This window comes from Octopus sinensis, linkage group LG9 (genome assembly GCF_006345805.1).
Source record: "Octopus sinensis linkage group LG9, ASM634580v1, whole genome shotgun sequence".
Taxonomy (NCBI): domain Eukaryota; kingdom Metazoa; phylum Mollusca; class Cephalopoda; order Octopoda; family Octopodidae; genus Octopus; species Octopus sinensis.
Genome location: NC_043005.1, coordinates 12,263,055 through 12,274,055, shown reverse-complemented (window position 1 = coordinate 12,274,055; position 11,001 = coordinate 12,263,055). Strand labels below are relative to the sequence as shown.

Below are 11,001 nucleotides of genomic sequence, written 5' to 3'. Positions count from 1 at the left end.
TCGCAACTATTCAGAATAATTCTTTTCCATGCCATCTTGAAAAATAATTCAGCTAGTTGTCCTCTTCTATCTACTTCTCAGTATATAGTATCTGCCATAGATAGAAAACAAACAAACTCTACATAGAAAACAAGCACACTCTACATAGAAAACAAGCAGACACTGAAATATTGTAGAAATCAAACAATCTTGGATCACGTCTTTAGAGGAAAGAGATAGAGTAATTAGTTTCATAATTATTCTGATGAAAATAGAGTAATTAGTTTCATAATTATTCTGATGAAAATACAGAGGCAGACATTCAGTCTTGGGCTATAAACTACTTAAAATAGATTTCAAATTCAATGTAGTGGGAGGTGAGATGCGATCTTCGGCATTCTTCTCTAAGAATACCAAAGTATATTTCAGGTTGTCAATGCTAATCTCATTCCACACTGTATTATGTTTTAATTGATATTAATGTAGTTTTAAAGGGTTCGCTGCCAGAATCTATCGTGCCGGATAAATTGCTTGGCAGCAGTTCTTCTGGCTTTACATTTTGTGTTCAAATTCCGCCGATGTCATCTTTGCCTTTCATCCTTTCGGGGTCAATGAAATAAGTACCAGTTGATCACTGAGATCGATATCGTCCATTCTCCTCCTCCTTTAAAAACTTTCAGGCCTTATGCTTATGGTAGAAAGGAATATCAGTTTCAAAATTTGGCACAAGGCCAAAAATTTCAGGGGAGAGATAAGTCGATTACGATAGCCACTTATTTTATCGAGCCCCGAAAGGGAAAGTCGAGATCGGAAGACTTTGAACTCACAGATTAAATGTCGTTAAATATTTTGTCCGCTATGCTAACGATTCTTCCAGCTCGGCACCTTAGTAACAATGAATACTCATTTAGGTTTAAAGAAACAACTTGACAGAATCGCTAGAATGCTATATCAGATGCCTCGCAATATTTTTTCTGACTAGGACAAGCTGACATAATTGTTAGCCCGCCGTGCAAATTACTTAGCGGCATTTCGTCTGCCTCTGCCTTCTGTGGTCAAATTCCATCGAGGTCGACTTCACCTTTCATCATTTCTGGGTCGATAAAATAAGTACCATCTGAGAGGGGTCCATGTACTCGACTCACTCCCGAAATTGCTGTCCCAGTTTCAAAATTCGAAACTAATATTTCTTCAGACCCTAGGGCGGTGATCTGAGAGAATCGTTACTACGCCGCAAAAATGCTTTTAGCGGCATTTCTTCCGTATTTACATTCTGATTTCAAATGCCGCCGGGGTCGAATTTGCCTTTCAACCTTTCAGTGTTCATGAAATAAGTTCATAAAATAAATACCAGTTCAGCATTTAACTGCTTCTTCAAAATTGCTGGCCTCGTGCCAAAACTTGAAATCAATGTTTCTTTTGAACCTGTGCTGATTTCAAACAGGGCCGAAGTGGATTAGCGAAATTGCTTGAATGAAGAACTAGCGGAATCTTTTTTCGCTTTGTACATTCTGAGTTTAAATCCTTTGCCGTTACTGACTAATGGCGACATCTCTATCAGGAATTGCGACTGCTAGGCAGTGCTAGCAATTTGAAGAATTAATAAAATAAAGTCCTTGGCTCGATCGAAAGACCAATTACCGCACCCACAACCGCGTTTTAAGTTTTTGGGTTGTCTCTCTTGTCTGTTGTTCTTATTAAATGCACCATTTTCATTAATCAAATCATTAGTTTAAATAGTAAATAGACCAGCCACTACTTCCTTAGTATCACAAGTAAATAAACCAATGAGTCCGTCATGGTCTCCATCCAATGAATTACCTTATTCCAAATCATTGAAAAAAGCATCCACTACAAGAATTTACAACCAGAATAGTATCTGGGTCTCTATTATATTTATATTGTGGATCTTTTCGGTTTGAACGGCAGTTTTTAACATAATTTCTAGGTAACTAAAAAATTTCAAACTTCGTATACTGGTAGAATGTGTTTATTAAACATCTTTTTCTCTTGGCTTTATTGAGAAAATTCTATAGTTTGTAAGATATTTGTTGTTTTTTTTCTTCAATTTCTGCAATTTCAACCAATCAAATACGTCTATTTTGGTAAAAATCATTCTGTGCCATATGAATATGTTCCTCGTTTAAGAAACAGATTGGGTTTATTTACATTTCTGAAGAAAAAAAGATACCCTTCCCCCCACCCCTAACCCTAACCTTAACCCTAAAATAGATTGAAATGCAATAGATCGATACTAGGGTCATAATTATGGGTGACAATTTCATATAACACCGCTAGAAAAACTGCTGTTCAAACCGAAAAGATCCTATGTTGTCACCGATAAAAAAAATGGCATAAAAAATTTAGCATATGTAGAATATATGTGTTTCCAATTCATAGGAAGGGAATGGACAGCTTAAGCAGATGTTCATTTGAGTGTAATTTGTAATATAGATATGAATCCTTAATTTTAGAGTAATCAATCTTTCGCATTGAGTGTGGTTTATTTTTTGATATTAAATCGTGCGCAGTTTTCATAGTTTACACAGTCCCAGATAAAGTAGATACTGCTGCTGCTCTTACTTACTTACTTACTTACTTACTTAACTACTACTACTACTACTACTACTACTACTACTATACTACTACTACTACTACTACTAATAATAATAATAATAATAATAATAATAATAATAATAATAATAATAATAATAATAATAATAATAATAATAATAATTTTTACTTGTTTCAGTCATTTGAATGCGGCCATGCTGGATCACCGCCTTTAGTCGAGAAAATCGACCCCAGGACTTATTCTTTGTAAGCGTAGTAATTATTCTATCGGTCCCTTTTGGCGAATAGCTAGGTTACGGGGATGTAAACACACCAGCATCGGTTGTCAAGCGATGCTGGTGGGACAAACACAGACACACAAACATACACACACATACATATATATATTTACATATATACGACGGGCTTCTTTCAATTTCCGTCTACCAAATATCCACTCACAAGGCTTTGGTCGGCCCGAGGATATAGTAGAAGACATTTGCCCAAGGTGCCACGCAGCGGGACTGAACTCGGAACCATGGGGTTCGTAAGCAAGCTACTTACCACGCAGGCACTCCTACGCTTATTAAGAACAAGTTCCTATGCCGGGAATCGAACCCGGGCCACCTGGGTGAAAGCCAGGATTCCTAACCACTAGACCACATGGGAATAATAATAATAATAATAATAATAATAATAATAATAATAATAATAATAATAATAATAATACTTTAAGGAAGCTGACAAATACAAACAAGAAATCATACCACCTAATAAACAGGAAGAAGAAGAAGAAGAAGAAGATGATGAAGAAACAACAAAAGCTATAAAACAAATGAAATCCAAACTAAAAATAGAACAGCAACGAACCATGATAAAACGATGGCAAGAAAAGCCCCTTCATGGTAAATACTGGACTAAACTAAACGCAAAAGAAATAGACAAAGAAAAATCCCAGCAATGGTTGAGAAGCTCAGGACTCAAAGCAGAAACAGAGGGATTTTTAATTGCAGCACAAGACCAAAGCCTCCCCACCAGAAATTACCGAAAACATGTAATGAAAAGAAATATTACAAGTAACTGCAGAATATGTGGAGATGGACAAGAAACAATAAATCATATTATCTCTAGCTGCCCAGTCCTGGCTAAGAAGGAATATATTCACAGACATGACAGAGTTGGAACCTACATACATTGGAAGCTATGCCAACATTATGGAATAACAACAGAAAAAAGATGGTATAGGCACACACCAGAAAAGGTCACAGAAAACGAGAAAGCAACCATACTCTGGGATATGCCGATACACACAGATAGAGAAATTAAGGCCAACAGACCAGATATAGTTGTCAGAGATCATGAAGAAAAAAAATGCTTTCTAATTGATGTATCAATACCGGCTGATGACAACGTGTCTCTAAAAGAAATGGAGAAACTCTCAAAATACAAAGACCTGGAAATAGAGGTAACTAGAATGTGGAATCTGAAAACAGAAACAATTCCTATCATAGTAGGTGCATTAGGCATGATAAAAAATATTCAGACAAATACATAACAAAAACACCAGGACTTACAAACACATATAACACACAGAAAATTGCACTACTAGGCACTGCACACATCCTACGCAGAACACTTTCCATACAATAACCATCAGAGCATCACAACAAATCACAGCACATACCCAAGGCACACAGAGCTGCGCTCGGTAGTGAAGTGAAAGCACGCTATAAAAATAAAACTACTGAATAATAATAATAATAATCGTTTTAAATTTTGTCACAAGGGCAGGCATTTTGGGGGTAAGGGGTTGAATCGAATACATCGACGCCAGAGTTCTACTGGCACTTATATTATCGACCTCAAAGGGATGAAAAGCAAAGTCGACCCTGGCGGAATGTGAACTCAGAATGTAGTGAGGGACGAAATACCGCTAGGAATTTCGTCCAGCGTGCTAACGACTCTGCCAGCTCACCGCCTTAATAATAATGTACGACCACAAACATGAAATAGAAATGCAAATTTCCTATGGGATTTCAGGATTCAGTGCGACTATGCGATTGAGAATAGGAAGCCAGGCCTAGTCTTAATTGAGAAAGAAAACAAACTATGCTGGATCATAGACACAGCATGCCCGGTAGACAACAGAGTATCAGATAATGAACGAAGAAAAGTCGACAGACATGACAGGTTAGCTTGGGAAGTTAAGCAGTTGTGGTCAATAAAAAGGTAGCAGTAGTACCAATTATTATCGGAGTCCTGGAAATAATGAGTAAAATTCTTGAGAAGTATATGGAATAAATAGGGGCTGAAATAAGGATGGAACACTAGCAGAAAACAGCACTGCTTGGAAACGCTCGAATACACCGGAAGGTGCTCGAAAAGTAAGAGGTGTTACTTTAGTTCACTGGTAGTGAACAGCTGACACCGTAGTACATCTCCAGCGTTAGAAAGTGTACAAAGGCAATAATCTGCTCAATACCATAGATTTGCTTGTCAGTTGTTTGACCTCAACCAGTTGACCATGTCCCTTAGTAGCTGACGATATGTGCATAGTAGCTGACGATATGTGCATATCTGACAACGAGCAGAAGTAGTGGGGGGGGGGCCATCACAGCCGTGTGTTGAAATGAATTATTTGAGATTTGGATAACTGACCTTTGGAAACATGGGTGGTTCGTTCAATATCCTTAAACAATCCTTATTCAGGGACCAATGAGCGGGATGGGTTACTCAACCAGAAGAAAATTCTAACCGGGCCCCACCTGCAAGGTCATGCGCTGATTATCTTGATATGAGATCGCTAATGGATGTATGTTAATGGATATATGCTGTTGTATGCTTCAAATGATAAATACGTGGAAAACTATCGGTGACTATGTAAATTTGCCAAACAAATTGATATTAGATTTGAAGAGAAGAAAATTAATGAAGAACACTAATGCCATGTTAGATAAAGAAAATAAGATAAGCGTATTAAAGCCAAACATGGAATTATTTCTTATGAATCAATGGCGTAGACAGTGCGTAACGCATAAATATCAAGAAATATATGGAATAAATATAACAGCGGAGTTTTTGCTTTCAAATATTGACACAAGACCAGCAAGTTCCAGCAAGATGGTAAGTCGATGACATCAACCTGATTATTCAACTGGTACTTATTTGATCGACTCAGAAAAGATGAAAGCCGAAGCCGACCTCGGCGGAATTTGAACTCAGAAAGTAGAGATGGAAAAAATGCGGCCAAGCATTTTGCCCGGCGCAGTAACGATTCTATTAGCTTGTATTAATTTCAGATCTTCGTACAAGACCATCAAGTTCGTGGGGAAAAGGTAAGTAGATTAAATCGACCCCAGTGCTGGGCTGGGCTGGGCTGGTACTCATTTTATCGACCCCGAAGAACGGAAGGGAAAGTCAAACTCAGTGGAATTTGAGCACAGTGGATTATGAGACTATAGAATACTGGGTGATAGAGAAAGCACAACGCACCACGACGCCTGGAGTCACTGAGCTTTAGCCAAAAAAGTATATCTACATGTCTGAGAGAATCGAGCTCTTACATTGTGTTTTATATATATAAACGGCAAAATGTCTGTGTGTCTGTGTGTCCTTTATACAAATTCACAGTTTTTCACGTATAAGGTTCGCATTTTTTATGGGCTTTCATAAATGTCTGAGGGTGATCGTGAAGATCTTTTCATTTCCCCAGTCACCCCAGAAAGTCATTAAAAAATCGATAAACCCTTATGCCCATAAGTTATGGGCATATCCATTCAAAATCGCTAAAACAGAAGTTCGTACGCGGTGCATGCGTACAGCTAGATACGCCAATAGACTGCCAGCTGTTTTTTGATTGGACAGAGATAATTTTATCCTTGACAGTTGAATGCACGTGCACATTTGCAGACAGTCTGTATGACTCAGCGCATTATTGTGTTTTGCGAAGACGCGTTATCATATGTTTTGGCTTTCAAACGTGCATGTTTTTTTGATTTGAGAAATGCAGGGAATAGTTAATGAGTTAGGATCTCCAAAGCTACATTCTTCAACGCTCCTTAATCCAATGCAGTCGTCGTCCTCCGAAACAAACCCGCCGTGCACATCTCCACAGCCAAATTCCTCTACAGCCATGTCATTTAGAACCCCTAGGATGGCTTAGTGATAGATCGGGATCAGAAGCTTCCTATTAGAGGCTTCCAAGCCCCCTTCCGTGAGGCTAGTCTACGTTTTAGTTGAAGGCTTAGTTGTGTTCCGAACGTAACCTCCTCCGTTTCAGTGGATCGGGAGCCCAATTAGCCTTCCGGCAAAAAGGTACACCTATTATTTATACCTTCCTTAACACTGATGTTTTACGTGCTTCTATGCGTCATGAACTTATATCTATTGACCTTACTGCGTTACTTGCTTCAATGCGTCATACTCATAAAAATCCCTTTGAATGCTGTTTTTTGTGCTCTAATTGCTCTGCCTTTCCGCCGGAATCAGCACTTTCTTCGTACCATTGCTGAATTCATTTCAACACACGGCTGTGATGCTCCCCCACTACTTCTGCTCGTTGTCAGATATGCACATATCGTCAGCCACTAAGGGACATGGTCAACTGGTTGAGGTCAAACAACTGACAAGTAAATCTATGGTATTGAGCAGATTATTGCCTTTGCACACCTTCTAACGCTGGAGATGTACTACAGTGTCAGCTGTTCACTACCAGTGAACTAAGGTAACACCTCTTACTTTTCGAGCACCGGAGTATTCGAGCGGTTCCAAGCAGTGCTGTTTTCTGCAAGTGTTCCACCGTTATTTCGGCCCTTATTTATTCCATATACTTCTCAAGAAATTTACTCATTATTTCCAGGGCTCCGATAATTATTGGTACTACTGCTACCTTTTTATTGACCACAACCGCTTAACTTCCCAAGCTAACCTGTCATGTCTGTCGACTTTTCTTCGTTCATTATCTGATACTCTGTTGTCTGCCGGGAATGCTGTGTCTATGATCCAGCAGGGTTAGGTGAGGGGGTTGGTGTCAAAAGAGCTGGCAAGTGCAACTTGATCACCTCTGCCAGTCAAACGCCCATCCCTTACGTTCTCATCACGATACTGATTGCCCATACCTGGGTTGTGTGAAACCAAAACTCAACAAACGATAGTCATGCGTATTTTCAAAATCGTGCTATTATGCGGCCAAATTCGAGATTTTTGTTTTCTTCTGCCTCCTTTTTTATCCGACTAATGGCATGTGGACTGTCCCGCTAATTTTCCATGATTATGCCGTTCCAGGTGTGAAAACCGAAGTCCAATAAATATTAATTACTCTCATAGAAAGCTCTAACTACCTCATAAACAACAAAACTGGCCCAGGCTGAAATGTGATAAGAAACAACGCCGGGTCATAGTGCTAATATATATATATACAAGAGTTATGGAATGAAGTAGGTAACTTTCTCCCTACCCCTCGATTCCTGGATTCTACACACACACACACACACACATCATCATCATCATCATTGTTCGACCGTGGTCGAGACAATGGAATTTACCATGCTACGCCAGACTTCACGGGCCATCATAGCATTACGGAGGTCCTGTTGCTGGATGCCTGTATCCCTGGAGATTACATCAGGGTAGGAGAGTGTGCGCCCTCTGGTATTGCGAGTAGATGGCTTCCAGAGGAGAAGAGTAGAAATTACCTCTTTTTCAGCTCTAGAACAATGTCCAGCAAACTGGACTCTCTTACCTTTCACAAAAGATGACACAGGTGGTAGTTTCCCATATATTTGCATTTTGGTTGGATGACGCTTCTACGAGAGATTTTGAGCTCTCATAAGGAGGCGATTGTAGGTTCCATCCAACCGCCTCTCAAGCTTCTTTGATAACGTCCAGGTTTCTGAGCCATATAGTAGAATTGGTTCGACTGTGGCTTTGAAGATTTCAAGTTTGAAGTCTCTACTTAGATTTGATGACCAGCAACAAGAGGTTGCTCTTTCACAGTGATGTATTCCATCCAAGCGTACAGATGTTTAGCTCCATATCGATTAATACACTTGGAATTCATTAATTCGTGTTAGCATTAGTGTTAACCCTTATGAAGTTACAGTAGACGTTTTAGATGATCTTAGACAAAAGTGGTGGTCAGGTAAATGATAAAGCCGAAGAAAAATGCCTATAAATAGTAGTTTCAGTTTTCTCTTTCTGATTTCAAATTTACCTTTATCACTTTCAGCTCGATAAAAATAAAGAACATGTCAACTACTGAACCAACGTTAGCGACTAACTCACCTGAGCTCGAAATTGCTGTCCATATGGCTAAATTGAAATGAATGCTAGGACAGTGGTTTGTCAAAGAATATGTTTTACCATATTTTAAATTGTTACATTTGAGTTCAAATCCTGCAGAAATATAATTAGCGTATCCCCCTTTCGTGTGGAGGCACATGACCTAATGTTTAGAGCAGCGGATTCGCGTTTGAGGGATAGCGTGTTGGATGTGTGTGTGTATGAGCGAAACATCTAGGCTCTACGCGGCTCCGGCAGAAGGTAATGGCGAACTTCTGCAGACTATTTCGCCACAACTTACTCCCACTCTTCCTCCTGCATCTTGCAGCTTGCCTGCGACGGACCGGCGTCCCGTCCAGGTGGGGAACCTATACGCCAAGGAAAACCGGCAAACCGGCCCTATGCTCCACAAGGGGAAAAAGGATTAATAATGATAATAATAATAATAATAATAATACTGGGCACTGCACACATCCTACGCAAAACACTTTCAATACACTAACCATCAGAGCACCGTAACAAATCACAACACATACCCAAGGCACACAGAGCTGCGCTCGGTAGTGAAGTGAAAGCACGCTATAAAAATAAAACTACTGAATAATAATAATAATAATAATAATAATAATAATAATAATAATAATAATAATAATAATAATAATAATAATAATAATAATAATAATAATAATAATAATAATAATAATAGTAATAGTAAGAAGAAGAAGAAGAAGAAGAAGAAGAAGAAGAAGAGGAATTATTTCGTATTCTTTAAAATAATGCCAGTGAAGTAGTCGATGGTAGCTACTAAATTCCATTCCTGAAATCTACTGATCTTGTGCCTAAATAAGAAACAAAATGATTGGCTAATGTAATCTGGGATGGATCGGTAAAGAACCGAAAAACAGGATGTTCATCGTCATAAAGGTTTTCTTGACAGACCTGTTCGTGTGTGACCGACGCAGATCTAAAAATTGAGAAATAGTAAATAACGTTGTTTATTTGTAAGTTTTTGGAACTAAATACCAACTATTGATTTCTAAGAATCTGATATAGCAAAGGCGAACATAATAAAAGTTTTAACGTTATTCACTAGTAGTAGTAGTAGTAGTAGTAGTAGTAGTAGTAGTAGTAGTAGTAGTTTCCATTTGAGAAGAAAAATAAATTAATGACATGGTGTTAACAAACAGGTGATTAATAAGGCTGATGTTGTAAGAACTATGATTTAATCTCCTGCTAAATATGTAATGAATACATAATTGAATATTACAAGAACTGTGAGAATAAAAGGTAGAATGGAAATTCCTTTGTTTCTTCACTCTCTGCTATTAGATGGCCCATGGCAGATTTGAGACGAATATTTATATGCGCACACATTTCTTTTCCTATACACTCACATACATGGATATGTTATTCGTTATTCGTCTACATATACATATACACACATTCATATGTCTACATATATGCGTACATACATACATACAAACATCCATATATATATACATATTTATATGTTTATATATATGTATATATATATATATATGTACACACATATATGTATATATATACACACATTTCTGTATACATATACATATATATATATATATATTATATATATATATATACACACACACATATATATATATATATACACACACACACGCACACACACATATATATATATATATATATATACACATATATATACATATATATATATGAACACACAGGCAAATATATATATGTATATATATATATATTAATATATATATATATATATATATATATATATAGATATATATATATATATATATACACACATATATATATATATATATATATATGAACACACAGGTAAATATATATATGTATATATATATATATATATATATATATATATATATATATATATATAATATATATATATATATATATATATACATATATAAGTATGTATTATGTATGCATATGTATAGAGGGAATGAGAGAGTGAAAGAAAGAGAATGCGGACTCAAGTGTTTCTTCTACGTCGATCAGCTTCAGGGGTTCGGTGGTTATATCCAGGTGCGTGTATGTGTGAATGCATGTTTTACATGGTATCTCATGTAAAGGAAGGCATAAATATTCAATGGAGCTCGACAGCTCAGGTTAGTGTCTACGAGAATCATTTTACAGATATTAATGTATTAACAT

At 37.4% G+C, this 11,001-nt stretch overlaps 1 non-coding gene across 1 annotated transcript; it reads right to left on the bottom strand.

The window, feature by feature from the left end:
* Positions 1-3,129: 3,129 nt before the first annotated feature.
* Trnae-uuc lies at positions 3,130-3,201 on the bottom strand. The gene has a single exon. It is a non-coding gene; the product is annotated as a tRNA-Glu (tRNA).
* Positions 3,202-11,001: the final 7,800 nt, after the last annotated feature.